A 27,438-nucleotide genomic window follows, 5' to 3' on the forward strand; every position below is an offset into this window, starting at 1 on the left:
ATGTGCAATTTCTTAATTCACCTCTGTACTTTTGTACATGTAGGAAATTACCTCATGTTAGTGTTCCTCATGCTGTTTGATTCTTAGATGGATATCAAATAATGTACCTAGAAAGCACAATTTCTTAGACTCTTAAAATTGTGATAGAACTTGTAGGATCACTTACTTTCCTTTCCAGTCTCTGCCACGTATGCTGTCATGATATCTAAATTAGTCCAGTCAGATCAGAATCTAGTATCAGTTAAAGATCAACAGAGAAGAGATTCTCCACTAAAGTATTGACAAGTCTCAATTCTGGATATTGGTAAAGGGATATACATAATTTTACATTCAATATTTTAGCTTATATTAATTTTGTTTTGTAATAACCCATATCAAATTAACCATACTCATGGAGGAACTCGTCAGACTAACCATCTACGATATAGTTTGTATAGATCAAAAACAATGATTTAATTCCCAGGAAATTGACAAAAATCTTTCTTGTTATAATGTTACCACATGTATGCACAAACAACAAAAAATACATTTTATAGAAGACAATGAATCTATAGCGTCTGCTTTCAAACTCATTTTTCAACAAGATACATAGACATACAAGGACTATTTTGGTAGGAACTGCATAATCTGATATAAATCACATTAACACTAGAGGCATGGAGCAAGACAGGATGGCTCAGAGATCAAGGGAAGGCTTTGTGGAGGTGACAGCTGTGCTAGATCTGGAAAGAAGTTATTTATTATAAACATATGGGAAACAGGAAGGAGAGAAAGAAAAAGAGAAACAGGAGGAAGAAGGAGAAACTGAGGGAGATAAATGGGCGGAAGGGTTGGCAACGAGCATTATTACATATCTAACATGTTCTGGATCTTGTGTTCAATGCTTTGTAGATTTTTTTCAGTTAGTCATGCATCTATAAGAGATTGATAGATCTTTGTTTATCATATCATGCTGACCCACCCCCATCAATAGAGTATTAGTTTTGTTTTTAGATTTTTAGTACCTTGCAGATTATCTCTCTCTCTCTGTCTCTGTCTCTCTCTCTTTGTTTCTGTCTCTTTTTCTCTCAGCATAGAGGGATGATCATAAATAAAAACACATAGATTAAAGTTCTATTCGTCTCCCTGATTCTAAAACTCTTTGCAACTTAACAGAGATTTGTTAACAAATCTAAATGATTTTACCCAGTTCTTATTTATAAGCATAGCTTTTTTGGTAATTTTGTCATTTTATTTTTATATAAGACATTAAGGTAATAATGTCTTGTAATAACACATTAATGCATTTCCCCATTTCATTTATGAGGAAATGGAGATATTAAGAAGAACTTTTCTAAATTACATGGTAAAGCAGTGGGAAACCCTATACCTTTTAATTTGACACTCCCAAAATTCTACCTGCCTGAGTGTTATTGTATCATGTGGTGTATTTTCAGGGGTCAAGGAACCTTGATTGTCAATGAGAATTATGCTTCATCATTGCCTTATGAAATATATATTGAATGCAATATCATTTAAGCAAAATGACTTTTTAACAGCCCCCCAAAGTCCCTGAGTATTAACAAGCATGAGGTGAAGGAGGCATTTCAGTGGCCATTGAGATGCTGAAATTAATCAGTCCATACTAAATGGGCAATAGAGTCATGTAAAAAAGCACCAGGATTTTTTTTGAGCAGATGATATTAAAAAACAGTAAGGAGAACTCAAAGAATAACATGAAAGTTTAAAGAGAGAGTGAGATGATTGGATAGACTTTCAAGAAGTTTCCTGAAAAGATAGATGCTGCTATTCATTTTGCTAAGGAGAGGTGCCTTGGAGATAAGGATGGAGAATGTCTTTGAATATTCTAGCATCCATTCCTGGATGGGGGTTTCTGCTGGAATGTCTTTGTGTTATTTTATAGGTAAGGGAAAACATACGTCTCTTTTCTCATTTTCATGATAATTCCACTGCCAAGGATATGTCTACAGTAATCTACAAAATGCCCTGCAAGGAGTTCTACAGCCATATTTTCAATAATAAATGACTTATCTTGGGAACCTGTGCACTTAGACTTCATTTTGTTTATTTTATTCACAATGTTTACTTTGTCATCTCTCCAAATGACAGGCTTCCTCTAAATATTGTTATTTGGCTTAAAAATTCTTTGCTTTTCAGTCTGGTACTAAGTTACTTTCATAAGAGCTTTCAACAAATGAACCTTCATTTCAATTCTAAACTTTAATTTGAAATTCTGATGACTTTTCTATTTGTAATGTTGTCTGACATTATTTCTAAGAAAAAATCTCAAGAATCTTGCTTCCTTGGTATTCCAAAGCAGTAATTTTGTAGAATTATTCGTGTTTATATAGAAAATTTTATAATTTTTGGCAATAGAAATTTTCAAAGCTTTTGGAAAGATTTCTATATGTACACTTTCCTGAAAGGAAAAGAATAACTTGATGTTTTAATTAAAAAGCCTTGAGGGTCAAAACTGGCCTGCTTTCCTTTTCTTCCACACATATTAGTATAAGGACATTCAAAAAATTTTAAAATCAAGACTCAGCTGTTTATTGTTGTGTCCTTCCCTGTCTTGTCTCATGCTTGGGCTTAAACAGACAACAGCTACTTTTATTTTTGAGGATTCCACCCCCCAAAAATAGATAAATCTTTTCTGCTAAATTCGTACTTTGCCAAAATATTAACGTATTAAAATTTTATCTTTTCCTTATATTTAAAATTTTTATTGTGAAAGTTACAGAGCTGAGATAAGAATAATAACTCTTTTATAAATACAGCTCACATGAATAAAGGTACTTAATGCCTGTAGTTGTGCTAATCTTACTCAATTACGACAACGCTGGTCACAGTGGCTGGTTTCTTGATGATCTCCGGGCTCAGGGTTGAGCTTTGACCATTTTAACACCTTTTCATAAAACAGCATTTGATTTTTGCAGTTAAAAGTCTATGTATTAAAAAACAAGGGCGATGTGATGGTGGCTCAGTGGCAGAATTCTCACCTGCTATGATGGAGACCCGGGTTTGATTCCCGGTGCCTGCCCATGCAAAAAAAAAAAAAGAAATCAATGTATGTATTTAGTGATTTTGTCACTATTGAATTCCTGACTGATCTCTTCCTTTTCATGACATTATAGGTGCTGCATTCAGGTATTTCACTATTTCTGCAGCTTCCTTGGGGTTCCTTGGAGACAGGGGGTGTGGTAAAGAAAATGTCTCACTTTAAAGTCTATCACCTCTTCATGGAGAGTGTAGGCTAGCTGCTTAATCAGGTTTCTTCTCTCTTCCTCATTATTTATATCTTTTCAAATTCTTAGGAAGTGTGATTCCTAAAGCGTGATCGATCCTTGCTTAGGTCACTGCTGTTCTCAAAGTGGAGCAGGAAGTCAGATTTTTCTCATAGTTTCCACCTTGTCATTAATTCTGATTCAAAAACATTTAGCAAATGCTAAACCATGTGTCATAAGTAGCTCCAGATCTTGCCACCTAGAAATGTGCTATAGAGTCTCAAAATCCTATCCCCAGCTCAGCAGAAGATCCTGCTTAGAGGAGTTAGAGGCTGATAGCGCAACCCTTTGCTCTCTTAAAAGTATCTCCGTCTGACCATCACCCTCCTGGATAATTAGTGCATGCATATTTTCTTCGATTAACAGAGATATGATTATGCAATGATTTTTTTTAGGTGGTTGTATGAAAGGCATAAAGCAAAAAATATTTTCCTGTACTTTAGGATAAACTGCTAGTAGTGTGCTTAACTTTTATCTGAGAATCAGTTTTGGGGTATTGAGCATTTTAGGATTGCATGACACTATTATGATTTAAGACTTTTTAAATCTAAGAAAACCATGAATGATGATGGCTGAAAGAGTTTTCTAGTCTAAAAAATAAAATCACATAGGTAGAGAGAAAGAATGGTATAGTCAAGCAAAGAAAAAGGACATTGAAAGTGGAACATGATTACGTGGTACAAGGAGAATTGGCGTTGCTGAATGTTCTGAGAGTCCAGGCCAATTTAAATGAAAGTTCTAAACCGTGAAGGATTTGAACCGACTGAAGTCAGAGATTACATGCTGGGTTCACTCTTCTCTGTGTTTCTTGCTTTCCTGCTTACTACTCTCGGTAGACTTGCCTTTAAATATACTTCACATCTTTCTAAAAAAAGAGAATAAAGTAATGCCTTTTAGAATCTATTCTAAATCATTTTAGTCATAGTACAATGGGATAAATCCAGGCCCAAACTCTTTTCTCTCCCTATTTGCATTCAGACATCTTTCATCTCCAGCTTTCCCTCAGGATAAGAGAAAACAATCAAATGTTAAGAGAGTATCTTAACACCGTATCTTCATGGGCAGTCCCATTTCCTCATCCAGGCTCCAAAGCATTTTCAATTTTTGTTGGAGCATTGCTATTAACATTCAGAATGTACAAAACTAATATTCTCATCCTCACCCCTCCTTCCCTGTTTTCTGAGTCTCTTGCTTAAGACAGAAATATAGGCATCTTTAGAAGATATGAATTGGGACAAAATGTGATCAAGTGTAAGAAGAGAAAGGTTATTAACTTTTCTCCAGGTACCCATAGCAGTTCCTTAGGTTTGTTGTCTTGGATTTAACTTTTAGGTTACAGTTTCTCTATTGGTATAATAAGAATGGGATAATTCCTGAGCTATGTCTGAAAGATGTTCTTTTAAAGATTAAATGAAGTAATGTGTACAAAATTGCTTTGTAAATTGAAGTGCTATAACAGGAACAGCAAGAATAATTTAGTTAAAAGATGGAAAATATGCAAGGAATTTTATAATTACTAGTGTTTACCAACATTTAATAAGAGCATTCAATTCTTTCTTGATTTTAATAAGATCACAAATCACATTGTTTAGCTGTTGAAACAGTTTATATCTGAGATTCAAATTTCATTTTAACGAGGAGTATTGTCTGTTTGTTTCCCTATGTTTCAACTTGTTGAAAATATATTACACTATATAGAAGCAAAAACTGAATATTAAAAAATACCGTGAGATTGCATGCATTTGTAATCTTTTGTTTTCTCTAGGCCACCTCTGCTTAATTTACTGACACAATAAATCTTTACTGCTTTCAGAACTTGCAAAGCCAATTTAGCTGAGGAAGAATGAAGCTGAATTCTGTTCTGCCTCATATATCACCAACAAAATGGCTAGGCCAGTTAAGATTTGATTGCAAAATATTTATTTTTGGTGACAGATGTTGCTGATTTAAGAACCTGGGCGATCACAGCTTGAGTTAGCTCTGGGTTGAGTTTGAAAAAATCTGAAATGGGAAGTCCTAAGGGAAGTAAATATGCAATATCAAGATGACACTTTCAGCATTACATTCTAGATAATATTTGTGTGGTGAATAAGATGTGACTACGTTTGCATGCAAACAATGATTTTGGGGAAGGGATCACATTTTTAAGGTTATAATGAGGTTGGGGAACAGAGGTAAATTTGTTGCATTCCAAGCAATTGGTTCAATCAAGCATGGCTTAGTATGGAGACTGTTTACCAGAAATGTGTTTTCTGAGAAGGGACTACTTTACAGACCCCTGTGCTTAGATGTATCAAAACTTTTGTCATACCTTAGTATAAGAATTGGTTTTTTTTAAGTCTTTCTTTACCAACTGACTGTAAGTAGCTTTGCATGTAGGAGGTTTTCAAAAATTGTTGGTTGAAAAAAAGTTGGGATAAGACCTATTTTCCCCATATTTATACTTCACACAAGAGGGAAAGAATCCCTGGAACACTTGTCTCTTTGGTAAAATCCTCCCTAGCTGTATGTACAGTGAGTTCCTGCCTCTCGGGGGATTTAAATCAGAAAGGGGTCACAGTGAGGTTGCTGAGAAAGCTGTGGTGGGCAATTCTCTCACTAAAGCACTAACTTCCTCCTTTAGAAATAGGAAAATATTGGTGACCAAAAAAACGGGCCCTTCATTCTTGCCTTGTAGTTGTTGAGCATGTGAGAAAGTTAATAGAAAATCTTGTTTCTTATTCATTCTAATGATGAACGAAGATATGACTCCAGGAAGGAAATTAGGGCAGGAGAAAAATCAATTTGATTGCTTTAACTGTCCCAACAGCCCATAAACTTTCTAGGCATAAAGGGGAGATTCAGTCATAATATGAATTATCCATATTTGAGTATAAATAAAAATATAATCCTCATTTCTTGAGATATATTGGGAACAAGCAAATTGGAAATGAGGCAGTTAGATAGGAAGGCAGAGAGGGGGAAGTGGTCCTAAGACCCATAACAAGCAGTTCCTTTGGCCACACACCTACCCTTCACTCAGGTTGTCACCTGAGAAGAACCAGTGAAAAGTGCAGCTCATCAGTCCCTTATTAGCATCATCAGAAGGGGAAGGCTCCACACTCCCACATCCTTAAAACACAGGAATCCCAACCTTAAAGCACTTCTCTTTCCCTGGAGAACACCCGTGCTCACCCCCTTCGAGTGTGTACTTTTGCTAAGCATTGACCTTTTGGCTATGCCCGCTGACTAGTCCTCGAATTCTTTTCTGTGACTGAGTCAAACGTCTTCAGGGCTTCAGTTCCTGGTTGAGGTTGTGACCTACTCAGGAACTCCCTGGGGCTCTGTGGCATTGACCTTATTAAGCCTTTTTGGCTGTCCACACTGACTAATCTTGAATTCTTTCTTGCAGCTAAATCAAGAGCTCTCATCGTGTCAACTTGTGGTTGAGGTTTCTTAGGTCAACCCAGCATCAGAAATGCCCACTAAACTGTATTTTAATTTTACAAAGTATTGCTTTTCTTGGTAGACAGCATTCATCTATTTGTTCTTGGAAATTCAAGTAAATGATTAACAAATCATAAACAAAAAGCACAGAGTTGTTCCTCTGCCAAATCAATTTTTTGATTATATAGTGTTTTTCAACAGTTGTTTACTTTTTGCTGAGATGTGGGACAATTTTTTTCAAATTTCAGAAGTGAGCTTTTTTTTTTGCATGGGTGGGCCCCAGGAATTGACCCTGGGTCTCCATCATGGCAGGTGAGAATGGCCCACCCAGAAGCGAAGTTTAAAAGATAGTGAATGGCAGTGCACACACAGATAATAGTCATAATGGGGAAATCCCACCTTCCTGTTAAACAGGGAGGGGTGCAGTGGCTGTCAGGCTCCTCTGTGATTGCTCAGGCTCTAGGTCATTTCGGGCAGGCAAAATCACTGATCTGATATAAGTCTTTTATCTGATGAATGGCTAAGACCCCCATGTCTGACAACTCTACATCTCTCTCATTTCCTGCAGAGTGTGAAAGAAGAGAAGTAATGTGTCATTTTGTAATGTGAAAAGCTGACACAGAACCGTCAGATGTTTCAATTTAGCCTCTTTTCTAGCAATGGCACAATATTGAGTTGGTTCTAACTTCTCCATCAGGTTACCGATTTTATGCTGCCAGCCAGACAGGTGAGCTCAGGTCAATAAAGCAGGCTCTACCTGAGCAGGTCCTAATGTCCAGGACCAAATGTTTTATATACATTTCTGGTTTCCTGTTGTGAGGTGCTATAGATATATGTATAAAGCCAAGAATCACTTCCCATGGCCTGATAAAAAGCTAGGATTTGGACTCACAAATAGTGCCATCCTCACATGCCTGTGGCTACCTAACGCTCATTTTTATAATATCAACATAGGTCATTGCATACTGAAGAAACAAAACCTTTCCATTAAGGTGCAGTGACAGCCACTGTTTGAGTTGAACTAACAGGACAAGACAACTTGGAGCCAGAGTATTAGGAAAGTATAGTGCTCGCATACTTAAATGGACTGACAGGCCAATAAAAAGTAGTTGTATTGCATTAATGTGTATAATGAAGTTTATTTTCAATTATAGAAAAATCTGTTCACTACACAAATATGCTAGCTTTGCTAGCTTTGTGTGTGTGTGTGTGTGTGTGCGCGCGCGCACATGTGTGCAGCCTCTACTAGCCTATTTAGCATCTCTTGTTTACCCATTGACTTGATGATTCAAGTAATGGTGGATACACTCTACATACCAAATAAGTTAGAAGTAAGGAAGCACTTGATTGCAGACAAGTAACTTATTAGCAATGTTTTACAAAGCTTTGTTCTCTAATGGATCGCAGTAGGTTCCTTCTTCACTCTATTGACATTTGAGAAAGAAATTAAGGAGAAGTGAATGGCTGCTAAACATTTGGCATAAGTAATAGTGGCATGGTTGGGGGCAGAGAGGTGGTTATTGAAGAAGGTATGCAGATGACTGCCAGGTGGTTGAGGTTTATGCTTATGTATCATCTGGTTGCTATCTGGAAGTAAAAATGTCGAAAGGTATTTTGAATTTTTCCCTGGGTTTCCATTTCATCTTTTCTTCCACTCTCTAAGATAATGGATTTAACTTGGAATGCTTGCTTGTTTGAGCTAACTAGACATTCGGGTAAATCAGGAGTGAATTCTTGAAAACTGGTTTCCAGATGTGGAAAACACTGAATTAGCCATGAACCTGTAATCAAGAGAGAATCCAATCAGGGTGTCGGTGTGTTTTTGTGTTGTGTAGGATATGATAACCTAATGTGCTCCTTTTTCTAATCGATTCATTGATAGCGAGACCCAGGCTTGTTAATAATAATGCTGAAACAATCACATTATTTTTTTCATCAGTGTACTTGGTCTATTTTAAGACATATTTCTCTGAATATCTGTATGTCATTCATGTAGACATACACATGTTTGCAAATTGGAAGTTTGGGTGCTGATGTTTTGAAAATCTATATTGTCAGCAAATTATTGTATCTTTTAAATAGACGATCTTGTGTTCTTCCAAAGAAGTTGTGAAATTGTTTTGATGGCTTTCATCTTTAAAATTTTTATGATCCAAAAGAGTGACGTATTTTGTTTTCTTTTGTGGTTTAATTTTACCAAACATATTCTGATGGCTCATTACTACTTTAAAGTAATTTCTTGCCTTAGAAAAATGTTTTAGTACACAAAAAATGTGAAAAAATATTGTTGCTAGCACATCTTCCTCTACCTGCTTAGTTGTTCCAATGCAGCTACTGGAGGCCTTGGTTCAGGGGAGCCCAAAGGACAGGTCAGACATAGAGCTAGACATAAAGTTTAATTAGGACTTACAAACAGGAGAAGAGTCTCCACTCTGGCAGCCCACCATGAAAATGGAAGTGAATGCTTTGCAAAGGGGATAGGGGAAGTGCAAGGCCTTAAAAAGAGTTTAGGACAAGGGTGTGAGAACAAGGTTTCAGCAGGGTCTCATGACATGGAAATTTGTTATCAACAGTGATCTAGGGAGGGAATTTTCAATGTCATGTTTACGATCTCCTTGGGGAGGTGTGGTGACCTTTAACATCTGTCCCAGTTGTGTAAGTGGCTGCGTGCAATGACCTGCTGTCCATGTGGAGGGGAATCCTGGGCCCTGGATCCCCACAATCCACAGCAGACTACATGACTATTGGACAGACATTGCATCCATATTTCCAAAGACAACAGAGCACTAGGAGTCCCCCCCACAGAGACAGCAACCCCACAAAGAGATGCTGCCACGGCCAAGACAGGGAATTGAACTGTTTCCCAGTTACTCAGAGTACGGGGTAAAGAGTTATATAAGGTAGCAGGGATATATGGCTGTTCCCACTTACAATATCTTGTAAATGAGAAATGTTTTTTCAGATTTTCAAATGCTTTGAATTCTTCCAGGCTGGCAGGACATTCCATGCAGCCCAATTCAGAAGGGTCACAGTTCAGGGAGGCTGTTAGTGTCTGAAGATGGCAATTCCATGCAGACCCAACATTAGGCCTGATTGCGAACATGAGTTACTGCTGAAGTCTACTTTGGGAAGGTGTTTGCTTAAGTGCTATAGGCAAAAAGAAACATGTTTATGGAGAACAATAAGGGGTAATTCCTGTTGATCTAACAAAAAACGTGCTAGAGTTCCATGGGTTGACAACAAGGCACCAGGCATAGGAACATTATAGGGAGGTTTTAAATACCAAATATTCTCCCTCTGCAAATTTTAAGGGTTTTCCACTATGACATTAATCATTGGCCTAGGCATGAGAAGGGTCCAGGTAGTCACACACAAAATTCCTGTGGAACTAGGAGGCCCTGGATTGCTGACAAAAATTTTAACAGGCATTTATTTTGTGTGTCAGAGTACAGTATTTTGGGTGACTCCTGTTCCCCATGGGTCTAAGATTCCCAACCAGTGTGGTTGCATAAGCCAGTATTAAGGCCAAAGGAACTTATTTTCCCCTGTTTGTATGGTCTGAGGCATAACAAGTTTTATTATTCCCCCTTTGAGACTGTAAAGCAGCTGGCCTTTAATTTGTCTTTTCAGGATAGCATTAGTCTTTCCACTAACATTTCAACAGGACTGGGGCCATAGCCTGCAGCATTGCTTTCAAGTGAATTAAGGCTTGATAGAATTTCTTAGTCCACTGTTGCAAGGACCTCTTACCATCTATTCCTTTAACAAACCATTCATTCTTTCAATAAGGCTTGCACCTGTGGGATTGTAGGACAGATGGACAGTCCAGATGTTATTCTGACCCATGGCTCAGGATTGGGCTGTCTGCCCAGTGATAGGGGTCCCCAATCATGCCTATCTGTATAGGCACTCCATACCGAGCACTCATTTTTCCCTGATCTGATAGTGGCACTTCAGTTAGTCTTCTCCACCGAGTAAACTAACACAGTCTTATAGCTGTGTCCGTGAAAGTTAAAGCGTATCTTGCCCCCTCTGAGACCTAAAGGGGACTGATGTAGTCCACTTGCTCCTGGGTCACCAGGACTTGTGACTGGCTGGTGTGGTTCGTCTGGTGTGATAGATTAGGTGGTCGATGCAGGGAGCATGGGATGCATTCTCCAGTGATGTCCACTGGCGGCACATACATGATTGGCAGCTGGAACTTTCATCACTGGCAGGTGTCCCAGATGCCTTTCCACAATTCTTGTCCCCAGAAGGGACAACTTAAGACTGTCTATTGTTCCTGCTTCCAGGTTGCTATCCAGGTCATACAGCCTTTGTAAACAGCCCAGCTGTTGGTACAGATAGTGTGATTCCTGGTTCAAGCACTATTATTATCCATACTGCTTTTAACTCAGCCCAATGACTGCTTTTTTATCATGTCATTCTCCCACCATATAGTGTCAGTACTGGTTTGTACAGCCAGAGCTGCCCATGTGGATGGCTGCCTACTAGAGAATCTATCAGTGAACCAAGCAAACTTGTGTCTTTCATAGTGAGCATTTCTATAGCCATTTCAGGAGCTGCAACTTTAGCTATTGAATCTTCTATATGGGACACTGGTCTGAGAATCTCATGTATTTTTGCATTCAGAGAGCTAGTATTGAAAATGTTGCACTTTAACAGGTAGACTTCCCATTTGGTCAATGTGCTCAGTTGGGCACTGTCAGAGTGTGGCTTAGAAGCTGTGTTGGTTATCCACCTTTGAATAAGGATGGCCAATTTTAAGGTGACTGGGCATGTTTGCCTCAGTCTCTCTACTTGCTATAAGGCATTATATGCAGCACGCAATTGCTTTTCCAAGGGGCTGTGTCTCAGTTCTTCTCCCTGCCATAATTGTGACCAAAAGCCAAGGGGCAAATGTTTAGAATGTTGCTTCTGCCACACTCAAAGCCCATATCAGTGCTTGCTACATCCAATTTAGAGGGTGGCACTCGCTCTACCCCTCCCCTTCCAGTGCTTGTGCTTGCACTATTTTCTTGTTTGCTTTTTCAAAAGCAGCCTGCTGGAGGTCTTCCCCATTTCCAAGTATAATCTTTTCTAATTAGCATATACAAAGGTTTTAACATTTGGGTTAAGTAAGGAACAAAAGAAACAACCCCAAGAAAGCTACTAGCTGAGAGGTTCCCACAAAACTAACAGAACACTAACAAAAATCACTAACACAAAATATCAAGACAGGAGTTTCCCAAAGTCAATAGGTTTTCATAGTAAACACAACAATAAACAGACTGACAAAGTGAAAGTAATCACAAATTGGAAAAAAATTTCATGCACTTGCTTAGTACAGTGGAAGTTTTAACTTTAAAATCACCATTGCATAAGTGCACCTAGTGTCTTCCCACAGTAGAAGCCTTGCTTAGAGCCTCCAGCCTCAGTCCTCCAGAAAAACCTCTGGACAGCTATAAGGCACAGAGCTGAGGGATTTAGGGAAATCCCCACAGCTAATGGGATACAGATCAGTGCTGTATCTCAGAACAGCATGGGGGTATTGCAAGAGGACTGGCTGGGGATGAGAAGCCCTGCTTTTAATAATTTTTTTTGAATGAGAGGTTAGATACCTTTAATGTCCTCTTGCTCTAGCAAACCAGCAAGCTAATACTTTTAAACTCTCATTTACATGGTGAGCCTTTCATTTAACGTATCTTTCAAGTCTGCGGGGATCACCTGCATGTCCCTTTTTAAATTGTTCCTCTTCTAGGTAGTGCAGTGAAACTCTGGCCACCAGAGATTCCTCTGTAATTGAATGAGCGGCTCCTAACAAAGGCTAGGCAACAACCATGGCTGGTGGCTCTCCTTTTCTTAAGGAATCCTACCGTCCTGTGGCCTGTTACAAAAGCACTAAGTGTCCAGCTGGGGAGTTCTGGGCATCCCCATACTCCCTTGTGGTCCCCATTCATCTCAGAGGGCAGTATCCATCCCCACATGATGCTAGGGGCCAACTTGGGATTTCCCCCATGGATTCTCCCTTCCCAAAATTCATGCCTGCTATGACCAGCAACTCTTTGGTCTTCTGGCTGGTTTGCCAATTTTTCCAACCCAGCTCTTGGGGCCTTGGGTCAGGGCAGCCCAAAGACCAAAGGACACATCAGGCATGGAGTTAGACATGAATTTTAATTAGGACTTATGAACAGGAGAGGATCCACAATGGTGGCAGCCAACCATGGAAAAGGGAAGTTAATGCCTAACAAAGGGGGCAGGGGAGTGCAAGAGCTTTTAAGGTTTTGAGACAAGGGGCTAAGAACGGAGTTTCAGAAAGGTCACAAAACACAGGGGTTTGTTTAACAGTAATCAAGAGAGAGGAATTTCAAAGCCTTATTTGCAACATCCTTGAGGAGGTTTGACAACCTTTAATGTCTGTCCCAATCATGTAGGTGACTACATGAAATTACTTGTCCTCAAAATGGAGAGGAACCCTGGGCCCTGGATTCCCCACTAGTCTTAACTTTCTTCTTCAGCTATCTGCAAGTCAGAAATTGAAATATTAGTATCAATACTAGTAATGAAGATAAGAGCTAACAGCTATTTAACAGCCACTCTCTCAGCTACAGGGTTATGCTTTTTATATATGTTGAGTCAACTTTAGAATTACACATTGAAGTACATACTATTATTCCCACACTTTATAGTAGAAAGATGATGGAATAGATGTTCAGAGAGTTTAGACTCATGGGCATTGCTATAAGACATAAATTAAAATCCTGCATATGCTACTCAGTAGCAGTATTGAACAAAGGTGATGAATTCTATGCCTGATGCACTTGAATAACCAATTCCTGAGACACCACATTTTCAAAGAGAGACGAGAATGCTAGGCATGAAGCAGGAGAGCAGATGGTCTATCAGCCCCAAAATCTGTCACCCTGAGTCAAGGGGTTTCAGAGTTTTTATGGAATTCTAGCAAAGGAAGATGAAGTCAATCAAATTCAATAGCCAGTGTAAGCAGAAAGGAAGGGAGGCAAAGTTATCATTACAATAGCAAGTGTAAGTAGAAACAATTTACAAATGTAAAGGAGTGAAACTTGACTAGAACCAGCTAATGGCTGGCTCCAGTTCCTCCATTAGCATCAAGGCATTTGCTCTTATAAATTTCTAAAGTAAAAAACTGGGCAAAGGCACAAAATAAAGGCATTTACAATCATTCTCAGGAATCAGGGCAGCTGGATTACAGTTCAGAGATTTCAGGCACTTCTTCTCTGTCTACTCAATGCATAGGAAAGACAAAAAGGAATACTTACATAATGATTTAGTAGTCATAATCATTCATTAAATCCTAACTCCTTGATTATAATGTGTTACCTTGAGTTAGCTATTAATCTCTACGAATACCATGTTTATCCTCTGTAAAATAGGAATCATGGTGCTTCCCTTATAAGATTGTGGTAATGATGACTCAGTAAGTCTTATAAGTTCTAAGAACAGAGTCTGCACGAAGTGAGTGGTTACAATGGTGGTTATTATTATAGGGCTAACCCTATGATTTGCATCCTCCACTGACTCTAGAGCCAGGCTGCATCAGTTTTCTCTCCTCCTGATCATACCAAGATGTGTTAGTAATCCCCTAGAATCTTTCCTTTAGTTTTCAAGTACAGTTACATCTCCCCTGCTTAAAAATAACAAATGCAATAAACCATTAATCTTATTAAAAGCTGTAAATTACCCTTCTCTCTTTTAAAAAAAAATCAACATTTTATTGAAGTACAATTTATGCATGATAAAAGGCACTTATTTTAAGCACAGCTCAGTGATACATGTGTACCCCTGTGTAATCACTATCATATCAAGATACAGAACATTAACATCACCTATAAAGCTTCCACCTTCCCCTAACCAGTCAGTAGCCAACCCATCCACTGCCAGAGACAACCACCATATCTACTCTTTGCCTCTGTAGATTAGTTTTGCCATTTCTGGATTTTCATATGAATGGAATGATATGGTATATACTGCCTTGTGTCTGTCTTTTTTTCTCACAGCATAATATTTTTGAGATTGTTCTGTGAAAGATTAGTCCATTCCCTTTTAATATTAACTACTATTCCATTCTACCGATATATCATAATTTATTTATTTATTCAACGGTTGCTGGATATCCAGGTTGTTTCCAGTTTGGGATTATTTCAAATAAAGTTACAATATATTCTTACATAAGTGTTTGTGTGGATGTAAGTTTCATTTCTCTTGGGTAAATGCTTAGGAACAGAGTTGCTGGGTGATAAGATAAATATATGTTTAACTTTTTAAGAGACTGCCAAAATGTGTTCCAAAGTGGTTGTAACATTTTCATTCTCATCAATTTATGAGCATTCCAGTTTCCTTACCAACACTTGGTATTGTCAGTCTTTAATTTAAGCCTTTTAAATTGATGTGTACTGATATCACATTGTGATTTTACTTTACATTTCCCTGATGGCTAATAATACTGACATTTTTTTCTCATATACTTATTGACCATTCACACATGCTGAACATTTTTAATTAGGTTGTTTTTCTTCTTACTGAGTTGTAGGAGTATTTTTATATGTTCTGGATATGTGTCCTTTCTCATATGTATGCATGACAAATATTTTCTCTCTACCTCATTTTCTTAACAATGTTTTTTGAAGACCAGAAGTCTTTTATTTTAATGAAATCCAATTTTTCCTTTTCTATTCAATGATTTTTGTTTTTGTTTTGAACATGTGAAAAATAAACACCTACTCAAAGTTGTGAAGATTTTCATTTTTATTTTCTTCTAAAAATTGCATAGTTTTAGCTTTTATATTTAGCTTGATCCCCTTTTTAAAATGAAATTTTGTGTACGGCAGAGAAAAAAAGTCAAAAAATCGTTTTTTTCTACATGTAGATCCGGTTGCCCTAATAGGATACCCTAAATGAAATTATTATCATTTCCTCATTAAATAACCTTGGCAGCTCTGTAGAATATCAGTTGTGGTGCATTTGCTTGTGTGATGTGTATGCTTGGTTATATTTCTGTAGATGAATAGAACCTTCACTGTTCTATTCATCTACATGTCTCCCCTATGCTAACACACTGCTTTGATTACTGATTACATGAAATTAGGCATTACAAATTCTCCAACATGATCACATTTTTTTGAGTAAAGAGGTTTTTTTAAAGTTTTTATTTATTTATGTATTTATTTTTTTGTCTAATTGAACTGGCTAGGATCACCAAGTAAAATAATAGCTGTTAATGGTGGCAGCAGACATCCTTGCTCTATTCTAAATATTAAAGGAAAAGTTTTCAGTTTCTCAATGTCAAATATGATGATAACTGAAAGTTTTCCAGAGATGCCTTTTATGAGATTGGCTAGTTCTTGTCTAGTTCTGGTTTGCTGAGAGGTTTCATCGCAAGGAGGTAATGTGTCAAATTATTTTTTGGTGTTTATTGTGTTGATTTCTCCCTTTTTGTGTTACTATGTGAAATAATTGATTTTTGAATGTCTCTGAGATAACTCCTTGATTTTAATATAGTATCTTTTTAAAATTTTTCTGGATTTGATCTGGTAAATATTTTGGAGAGAAAATATTTGTGATGCATACATATGAAAATGAACACATATCCACTCTCTTCTTCATGAGGGACGCTTGTTTGTAGTTTTCTTTTTTTAATACCTTTATCTGGGTTTGTTATCAAGTTAATGCTGACCTCATAAAATGATTTGGGAAATGCTCTTTCTTATTCTGTTTTCTGAAAAAGTGTGCCATGATTAGTGTTATTTCTTCCTTAAATCTTTTGTAGAATTAGCCAGTGAAGCCACCTGAGACTGAAATTTTCTTTGTGGAAAGATTTTTAACTATAAATTCAACTTCATTAACTGATAGGGAGTATTTGAAATTTTTATTTGTTGTTTAATCAGTTTAGATAATTTGTGTCTTTTAAAAAAATCTGCCTATTTCATGTAAATTTTTAAATTTAGTGTTAAAAAACTGGTAAATATTCTCTTTTAATCCTTTTTATCCTTTTAATATCTGTAGGACTTGTAGTGGTGTGCCCCTTTTCATTACTGATATTAGTAATTGGTATCATCTCATTTGTTCTTGATCAATCTGTCTACGATTTTATTAATTATATTGACCTTTTTAAAGAAGTAGCTTTTGGTCTTATTAATTTTCTCTATTTTTATGCATACTCTATTTTATTGCTTTTAAGATTTGTGCCAATTTTAAACTGTCATGTACCCCTCAAAAGCTACCTTTTTAATCCTTATTCAATATTGCTGGTTGGGATGTTTTTTATTGTTTCCATGGAGATGTGACTCATCCAATTATGGGTGCTAACTTTTGATTAGGTGGTTTCCATGGAGATGCATCTCCACACATTCAAGATGGGGTTGCTCACTGGAGTCCTTTAAAAGGGAACCATTTTGGAAAAAGCTTCAGAGCCACCAGAGTCCACACAGCCAGAAACCTTTGGAGATGGAGAAGGAAAACACTCCCAGGGGAGCCTCATGAAACAAAAACATGGGAGAGCAAGCTAGCAGATGTCTCCATGTACCTTCCTAACTGACAGAGGTATTCCAGAGAGCATCAGCCTTTCTTGAGTGAAGGTAACCTCTTGTTGGTGCCTTAGTTTGGACATTTTCCCAACCTTAGAGCTGTAAACTTAACAACTTAATAAATTCCCTTTTCAGAAGCCATTCCATTTCTGTTATATTGCATTTCAGCAGCTTTAGCAAACTAAAACAGGGTTATCTTTAGTTCCTTCTGTTTACACTGGGTTTAAGGTAATGTATTTTAGATTTCTCTTCTTATCTAAGCATTTAGAGCTAAAATTTTTCCTCTGAATGTGTTTATACTTGATCCACAAATTTTGATATGTGTTTTAATTTTCATTTAGTTCAACTAATTTTTAAATTTCCCTTGTGATTTCTTCCTTGGCTTAATGATTATTGCAAGATGTGCTATCTACCAATCAAATACTTAGGGATTTTCAAAATATCCTTCTATTATTGATTACTAATTTAATTCCCTTTTCATCAGTAAGCATTTTATTAAGTATTGATTCTTGTCCTTGATTTGTATTGTAGAATTTAGTCCATCTTAATAAATGTTCTATATACACTTGCAATGAAGGTATGTTTTAAGTTTTGGGGTAAGAGTTCAAAAGATATCAATTAATTTACTCTAATGGGTTAATAGGATTGTTAAATCTTCTGTATCTTTGCTGAATATGTATCTACTTATAAAGTATCAAAAGAAGAGTTTTGAATTCCTCAACTATATTTGTATGTATCTTTTTCTCCTTTTAATTCTGTCATTTTCTGTTTCAAGTATATTGATGCTCTATTCATTCACATGAAAGATTTTTATGCCTTTCTTATGAATTAAACTCTTTAAAATTATGAAATGCTGCCCTTTTTCTCTGGTAATGTTCTATGTTCTGCAGTGTAATTTGATATTAATATTACTATTCCAGCTGTCTTTTGGTTAGTTTTACTTTTTTAACGTTTCCATCCTTTTACTTTTAACCAAACTCTTTCTTTATACTTAAATAAAATGAATTCTATTAACCAATATATAGTTGTGTCCAGCTTTTATTTTCATTTTGACAATTTCTGCATTTAGAGTGTTTCCACCAAACTCTATTATTAATTATTGATATTCTTGTATTTAAGCCTACCACCATAATATTTGTTTTCTATTTGTACCATCTGTTCTTTTTTCCTTCTTAAAATATTATGTTTTTAATGATATCTTTTGTTTTGTTGTCTTTTTTTTTTTGTATGGAAGGCAGGGGGAACCAAACCCAGGTCTCCAACTCTGCCACTGAGTCACTGTCTCACTGTCCTAATGACACTGTTTTTGTATGCAAATGTTTTAAGTTTAACAGAACCTAATTTATTGATGTTTTCTATTATGGTTAGTTTTCATTTATTTATTTTTTGACTAGTTTAAGTCAGCTTTGCTTACTCTGACCTCATAAGGCTATTCTTTTATACATTCTATCTGAAACTATATAGTTTTGGCTTTCACAGGTAGTTCTATGATCCATCTCAAATTAATTTTTATGTGTGGCAGGCCTAATCTTTTACTCACCCCTAATTAGATGTAAATACCTCTAGGGAGGCAAGCAGCCACTTCATCTATAGGAAGTTAGTTCCTATAAACTTGCTTGCATCCATAGCTATTTGACATATTAATAAGGGGTACAATTTTTTTTTTAATCTAGTGTGACTTTCTATAACCTGAAATTAAGTGGAATCTCCTGCTCTTTTGCACAAAAATAATGTCATTTTTTTGCATAAAAATTATGTCATAATGTTGTATGACATATATTTTAAAATCAAACAACACTGAGACATTAATAGTGAAAAACGGGAGTCATCCCCATTGCACCCAACATTTGTGAGTACAGGTCTCCATAGGCGACCTCTTTTGTTGTTTTTAGCTTTTCATTCTGTTATTGTCTCTTTATTGCTAAATAATGTTCTACTATTTCTTGATTATTTTTCGGTTTAAATACTGTCTATGGGAATTTTTTTATTCGAGTGAGTATTTAGCTAACTTTGGTGTCTCACCCATATGCATACTTCCTCCTTTCTCCTTCTTTAAATAGAATTAAACCACAATTTGTTGTTAAATAAAATTTATTAACTGCATTGTTATGAGTTTGTAAATAATTGTGCATATCTGAGTTACACAGGGAATGAAGATTACATTTGCCTTCTTGTATACTTTCCATTTGTTTGCATCTATTATCTTGCTTTTGCAATTTTTCTATGCATATACCATAAACTTAACCCAGGCTATCCAAAGGAGTTCTGAAGTTTCTCACAATGGACATAAATACATCAAGCAATCTCTTGTTCCAGTATTGGGGTTGTTTTATTTTTTGAGAGGGAGGCAGGTGTTGGAGGAACCGTATCTTCATCTCCTACTCCTGATCTCCCAAGCACAATGTTTGGTTTGAACTCTAGCCTGGTGTATTGCAAAGTCCCAGGAATTTCGTTCCCCATCATCATGCCTCTGTCATTCACCATTTCTCTATCCAATCTCTTGTATCTCATGTCTTCCTCTTTCTGTATTTACTTTCTGTGAGGGTACATGCTCTCCAGCAGCTTTTTGAGAAAGGGTCTTGGAAGTAAATTTTTGAAAGTGCTGCATGCTGCATGTCTCTACACGTCTTTCTTATACCTTTAAACATGGTGATATTTGAGTGTAGAGTGTTAACTTGGAAACCATTATCTTCAGTATTCTGAAATCATTCCATCACTAGAGTCCAACTGAAAAGCCTGATCTCATTCTGATTCTTATTACTTTGAATATAACTAACAAAACATATTTCTCTCTGAAAACCCTTGGAGGTTTATCTTTAACTTCTGTCTTCTAGAATTCTATAATGATGGTCTTTGGTGAGGTCACTTTTGATTTATGTTCCTAGAAATTTGGTGGGCTTTATATGTGGTAAAGCATCTCATATTTATTTGATAATCTTCTCTCTTTCGTTCCCTTTATTCTTTCTATTTGAAATATCTATCAAATGGTATGCTGTCAGACTTAATTCCAGAAGGCATGGAATTGTCCTGAGCAGTTTGCTTAAAAAAGGGAGGTGCCTTGCTGGCATTGACGTGGTAAGGCATGAAATGAACTGGTTAACAAAGCTTTTTAACTGTGGATTCCAAATGAGTTTTGGGGCAGTTGGCATCAGATTCAGATCATCAGCATCATTTTTTTTTGATGATTATTTGTACCTGGTCTTATTGAGGTCCCTGGAAAGCTCTACCTCAGATTGCTTATTTTGCAAGAAATGTACCTATATTACTAGCAAGTTTTAAGAAATCTGGGTTGAGACTGCAGTTTGCGTTCCCTGGTTTTGAGGTATTCTGTGTACATGTGTGTTTCCTGATCTCAGAGAGGAAGTGCATCCATACAGACCTCCACATAAGAAGGACGACTGGCACTCATGGCTCATCTCTCTGGAGCCCTTGCTGTGAGGCAGCCCTTGGCTGTCATGCATATCTTTATTTTAATGCTTTTGCTATATTAAGTTCTTTCCCTGCAATAAACCTTAGATTTATAGATGTTGCTATTGTCATTTTGTGAGCCTCTTTTAGTGCACAAACTCTAACTGCCACCGTTAGTGCTGATGCATGTTGGAACTTCTGCACAATTGCACTACCCTAATTTTCTTTTCTAGTGTCCATCTTTGCCTTTTTGTTCTACTTTCTTGGAAATTTTCTCAAAATTACCTTTGCATTCTCCTCTTGCTTTTCTTTAATCTGGCCAAGATAGTTTAATTTTTCAACGGCATTTTTTCAATATCCTATTTTTATAGTGTAGAGAATTCTATTTTTATTTCATAGATAGAATATTTTCTCTTGTGAGTTTATTTACATTATTTATAATAATGACATTATTTACTGCTCATTTCTTTGTCTTTGCTTCCTCGATGAACTATTTTTCTGTCTTTAGATAATTTTATGAGCTATTTGTTCAGGATTGAACCTTCTCTGCTACTGTGTAGAGAGTGTGGCCTGATAAGGGATATAATATACTGATAAAACCCAAAGGTTGTTGAACCTCATATTCTTTTTTCCTTTTCACATGGGCAAGCACTAGGAATAGAACCCTGGTCTCCAGTATGGCAGGCGAGAACTTTGCCACTGTGCCATCATTGCCCACCCTGAACCTCATATTCTTTGTTAGTCATTTTTGTTTCTTTTGCTTCATTTTTCCTTCTTCATTTTTTAGAAGTGAATCTCCAAATCTCCTGTCTGGGGTCATAAACTGGTGCTAATATTCTGCTTTCAGTGTGGGGAAAATGGATGGGATCATACGATTGGGCATGTAGAATTCAATTTTCTCTATTGTGACCTTCACTTTCATCTTCAGCTATCCTTGGTGCTCCCAAGACTTGAAGCTTTCTACTTTTTAAAAATTTTTATTGATTGATTGATTATGACATAGGCAGACACCAGGAATCGAACCAGGGTCTCTGGCATAGCAGGGGAAAATTCTGCCACTGAGCTACCGGTGCACTGCCTTCTGCCTCATTTTTACTGGGGTATAGATCACTCATCCCATGCCTGGTTGGAAAGTGATAGTTCATGGTCGGTGCAAGAAGAGAGAGGAAATCTTGGTAACTGAATTGAAGCAATTAACCAAGCTCCCCCTCTCTCCTTCTTTGTACACCCCCCTCCCGCATCACCACTTTGCACCTTGAGAGTCCTGTACCTCAAATTCTGAGCTTTTCAGGAGTGGTTTCTGCAGCACAGTAGCTTGCTTTGACTGGTCATCATCCTCAACAGGCATTTAGGTCTCAGCTTTCTCCATGCTGTGTAAATCATTTATCCCACATCCCTCTGCTTTTAACTGTTCAAATTTTATTGACAAACTCTAACCTGTGGTTACCTTCTCTCTAGTGCTGTTTGTCCTTGTGTGTTCATTTATTTTTAAAATTTCTTTAATTCATTCAGAGCAGATGTTCAATTCTACACATTTACAGTCAGTCTCATTTCTTACTTTTTAATCTTTGTTTCTCACTTCATTTTTCACTTCTTTCTTCACTATTCCACATAAAAATTATTGATGACAGAGGTAATAATCTCTGTAAGTTTAATTCTAGTTGATTCAACTCTACCCAGCCTTCTTTCCTTCACTGCAATTCCTTTTCTCCTTGCTTTCCTTGCCCCAACTTTGCATGTTTTCCTCAAACTTCTCTACCATTACATTTTTGTCTCACTGGCTGATTCCCCTTTCTCCAACTATTCCTTAAATTTTGTGAACAGGCCAGGAATGAAGAGATGTCAGCAAATTTTTATTACCAGTGTGTCTAGGATTACAAGTTATTTCAGTAAAACTCCACAAGGAGCTTGCATTGCTACTCTTCAGTCGCATCCTGATTCTCCAAGGGAAGAGAGTTATTGTTCTACAAGCATCTTTGCCCTGCCTCTGCCAGATAAAACACAGAGAAGGAACCTGCATGGTAATTCTTTCTATGTTTCTCTTGTTCCTGCGATTTTAAGCAACTGTTCTTTTACATAATGTGTTGACAGTGAGAAAACTGATTTTCAAGCAAGGTCAAAACCCGGACATGGCAAGAAAAAAAAAGGCAAAATGAGTCTTTTCTCGTTTTCTTTTAGAAGAGTACAGTTCTAAAACTCTTCTGAACTAGAAAGAGAAGGTCCATGTCATGAAAATAGCATGATACTAAGAATGGTACTAAAACTGGCAAATATGCTTTGGGGAATAACGAAACAATTGGATTTCCAGTCAACCTTATAAAACGACTAGTGTATCATAGATAAAAATTGATGATGTTTGAATTAAAATGCCTTTTCTGAATTCTCTACTGGTTAGCAAATTGAGAGATGTAGGAGGAGGGCATAAAACAAACCTAAAGTAATCTCAAAATATCAAATTCTCGAATCTGGATTGCTTTGTAATTTTTTTTTATGATTTCTAATTTCAGGGAAATTGTTCCTTAAAATTTTCAACTACCAGTCCTTTATAACTGCATGCATTTTTAAGGCACTGAATCCAAAGATGTAGTTAATTCATGTTCATAATAAGATTTTCTGAGAGATACTAAATTTAAAATGCACTTGGTGTGTAACATTTTTTACCACATGTATCAAATGACCAAGTCATGCCAAGCTACTCTTTGTTCCACCGAAAATGAAGGGAGCCCCAAATGCTCAGACTGGTAGTTGAAAGTTTCCCCCTTTAAGGAAATGATTTAAATAGGTGGTGGTGTGTCAGGCTTATTATAAACTTAATGATGATCTCCGACTTATGCTGTTTCGAAAATGTGCTGGGGGTTGAGAACTACACCAAATAAACACTTGCTTCAATTTTTCATGACTCATTTTTTTTTCTAATTAGGAGTACCAATGATTCAATAGAAATCTAATTGTTGTGACATATAAGAAAATATCATAGTAAATTTACCAGGCATTGTGTCAGGTTATAGCTTTGGAGAGCAACAGAATGTATTTTGCTGATATTTTAATTCAGCAACCAAATTTATAATTTATGAAAAAAGTGAATAAGCATGGGAAGCATATAATAATACTTTTACAAATAATAACAATCCATGATAAATTGAAACACAGCTATGGTTTAAAAAAAAATATATACAATGACTATTAGCATGAAAACTGGTTATTGGAATTTGTAGTAAAGGAAAATAAATCATTTGGTTTTTTACATCATACATAGAAGTGTATGAATTTGTATGCAGCTACATTTCTATATCACACTAATGTCTACAAAATATGAAAGTTAAGAATTAAAAAGATTAATTTTACACATCGTCTAAAATAACTGATTTTCCTGTTCAGGGTATCGCCTATTGTGAGGATGATTCTGTTACGTTGTGGTTTTCCCACATCTCAGCACTTGCAGGGTGATAATGTCTTCACATTCAAAGAAAAGTCTTTGTACTGGTTCACGTAAAAAAACTCTTTTGAAGTGACATATATGTAATTTTTGACATATGAATAAAAAATGAAGTATTGTACATAAATTCATCTTCCAATGAGCTTTTCATAAATAAATATTCCTGTTTTACTTAGTCCAGGGTATCAGGTGTAGCTAGAGTGTGCTTTATTATTATGATTTTTTTAAATTTTAAATTCTACTTTATTTTTATTATTTGTAACAGAAGAATCTGGACTTAATGTTGTCTAATCCTTTGTTGGAATAGAATTCCTGTTTAAATGGAATTTGTCCAGCAGTACTGTCTGCCAGACAGGTTACAGCTCAGAACGGTTAGTGCCATAATATATTAGGAGACAGTGTGTGTGTGTGTGTGTGTGTGTGTGCGTGCGTGTGTGCGTGTGCGCGCGCACGCGCGCGTGTGTGTGTGTGCCTGTGTGCGTGTGCGCGCGCGTGTGTGTGTGTGTGTGTGTGTATGCATGTGTGGTGAAGAGGTGGAGAGTCTGGAAATCTTGCCCAGCCTTTGCTTTTCTTTACCATCTTACACTATGCAAGTCTTGGAGCTATCAGCCTCTATAGTGGCATCTTACTTCACTCTTCTTCAGTTCAATCACTCCTTTATCATCCCTTAAGAGAGCCCTCTAAAACCCTTTTAATTGGCTCTCCTGTCCTGTGATACAAGATCTGTTACTATCTATATCCTTTGGCCTTCACGGTCAAGGAAACTTAGTAAATGCACTTGACTCCACTTTGGGCCCTTTTCAGTATTTCTCGTTTTTCTTTCTCCTCCTCACCCCCTCTTTCTGCAGCATTTGACGGTGTTTACAACTTCCATCTTAAAACTAATATCCCACAGTTCTATTATTTCCTGGTTCTCGACTTACCTCTTTTACATTCAACATAGCAGATTGCTTTTTCCTTTACACACCTTTTACGTGGAAGTGATTTAAACAGTTACTGTGCTTATCCTCTTTCTTTCTGTCTTTATTATTCACTCATCCAATTACTTAAAAAAAATTTTTTTTGAAAGCCTAGACCATGTATGTACTATATGATCAGAGACAAAAGACATGGCTCTCCCTTCCAAGAGCCACAATCCAGTGAAGGAGATACAGGAAGCATTAAAGCATTAAAACAAGATGCAGGCTCTCTAGAAGATGGAGCTATCCTGAAGAGTGGAAATCCAGGGGGAGGGCTTTACCCCTGCAGCCGACTCCCGTAAGGCTGGTGTGGGGGCCGGTTTTGAAAGCCTGTGGGAGGATCAGCCAGGTGGAAATGGAGCAGGGATGGGGGAAAGTGAATGCCCCAGCCAAAGGAAACAGCCTGCTCAAAGACTAAGTGGATTTGTGAAAAATGTGATACCTCCTGCAGCTATATGAATTAATATGATTGGAACACAGGGTAAATCTGGAGAGGACCTGAATGATTAGAATAGGGAGTTAGGAAAATGCCGGTTTATAAAAATCCTTGTGCAACCTCCTAACAGCTATGCATCGGATGATGATTCTCACCCTGAATCTTTATCTGAGGAATATTTCTCCCTTTTTTGTGAAGCTATACTCACCAATTTAGTAGGGAGAGCCCACTATGTAAATGAAATTGCTGAATTCAGTTCTTTTCTGAAGGTCACTTCCCTAAAATTGCTGAATTTCCTTAATCATGTCATTATTAATTTAGTACTTTCATTCCTCCTTACCTTCCCCATCCCTACACAAGCTAAGGGTAAAAAAGAGCAATAGCATTTCACATACGCTCTGAAGCATTTTGAGAATCAGATTTATAGAAAAAAAATAAAAGGGCTTAAGTGTTTCTGCACAAGGATGATAAATGTCCTGATGAGTGTAGCAGCAAAAATGCAAAAGGAAAACCTATTAATATAGGAAAGGTTCAAGACATGGGATACATCTGTCATATGGGCTATTATGCAACTGTTAAAAGTGACATTTTAGATCTATTGGCTTAAGGGGTTACCATGGTGGTTTGTTAATGAGGAAAGCATGAGAGAATGAGCTAATAAAGTTTACATCAATGAAAGTTTTGATGAAATCTTTATCAGGAATGACCTGAATTATATTTCCATTCTTGTCTCGGTCTATACCCTTTTCTTTTTTTCATCTGGCTGGATCTCATTTATCATATGAATGATAGCCTTTTCCACATCGATAACTTATGCTGGTATTTCGTAGTTGTTTACAGATATTAGGGTAGCTACACTATAAAGAACATAGTCTCTTCACCTGAAATTTCTCTGCATTTAGTTTTAAAAGCACACGCTTTTTCTCCTTTGATCTCATCAAATTCCAATTACTCTTATTTGTCTAGATGATACATTATTTACAACTGTACAGATCTATTTAATGCTAAAACCCTGGAGATGTGATTATTCTGAAGCACAAGTTGACATTTGCATTAGACTTCTGTAAGAATATCTGATGTAAAATGCTTTTCTAGTGTTGTTACCCTAGAAGGAATTTAATAAATCTCCTAAATATAGATAGAAAAGAATAATTCTGATTTAAGTACTACTGTAGGATTTTCCTATTATTCAGATGCCTTTCCTTTTGACAGTCTTCATTTAAAAGAATTCACTTTAAAGAATTAAAAGTTAAAATTATTTTACTTTCTGCCTGCTTTTGCTCTTTACGTCTTTGTTTTTTCAGGTTCACTTCACTTTTGTTATGAACAAATACAATCTCAGATCAGCACAACTAGCTTCAGAATTGAAATTATTCCAAAATTATTCTTAGGTCACAAATAATGACTACCCCACATAAAAAAGGAATACCACATATAAGGTATCCTTATATGTCTCCATGGCGATGAGTTTATGCAGTCTCACACTTGGCCTGGCTACTTATCCACCATTTATCCAATCAATCTCTCGGATAAACCATATTGATAAATGCCATGCAGGACATAAGCATGCTAAGCTCATGGTGGAGACTGCTACTCTAAAAATTCTCAAGATCTGAGAGAATTTCTCTGCTAAAAGATCCTGAAGTATTTTGTAAAAAGCATCAGTCATGCCTCACAACTGCCCTTTGAGGTAGGTCAGTATTATGATTATACCCATTTTAACAGTAGAAGAACTGAGACACAGAGTTGCATAATTAAGTGAATTGTCCAAGAGCACAGAGCAAGTCAGTGGCACAGCGGCAGGAGAGGCCCTGGCCTTAACCACCGATGTGGCATTGCCACCTTCTTCTGTTCAACCTTTTACGTTGACCCATGTGAGCTATACTTACAAGGAATATTCTCAGAGTACTCACAAACCAAGAAGGCAATTTTCCATTTTAAATGCTGC

General features: G+C 36.8%; 1 long non-coding RNA gene across 2 annotated transcripts in view; it reads left to right on the forward strand.

Annotated features, from left to right (window-relative positions):
* Positions 1 to 27,438, forward strand: part of LOC143668419 (uncharacterized) — a 190,682-nt gene that overhangs the window by 160,188 nt on the left and 3,056 nt on the right. The gene's annotated exons all lie outside the window — the stretch shown is intronic.

This window comes from Tamandua tetradactyla, chromosome 24 (genome assembly GCF_023851605.1).
Source record: "Tamandua tetradactyla isolate mTamTet1 chromosome 24, mTamTet1.pri, whole genome shotgun sequence".
NCBI classification, from domain to species: Eukaryota; Metazoa; Chordata; class Mammalia; order Pilosa; family Myrmecophagidae; genus Tamandua; species Tamandua tetradactyla.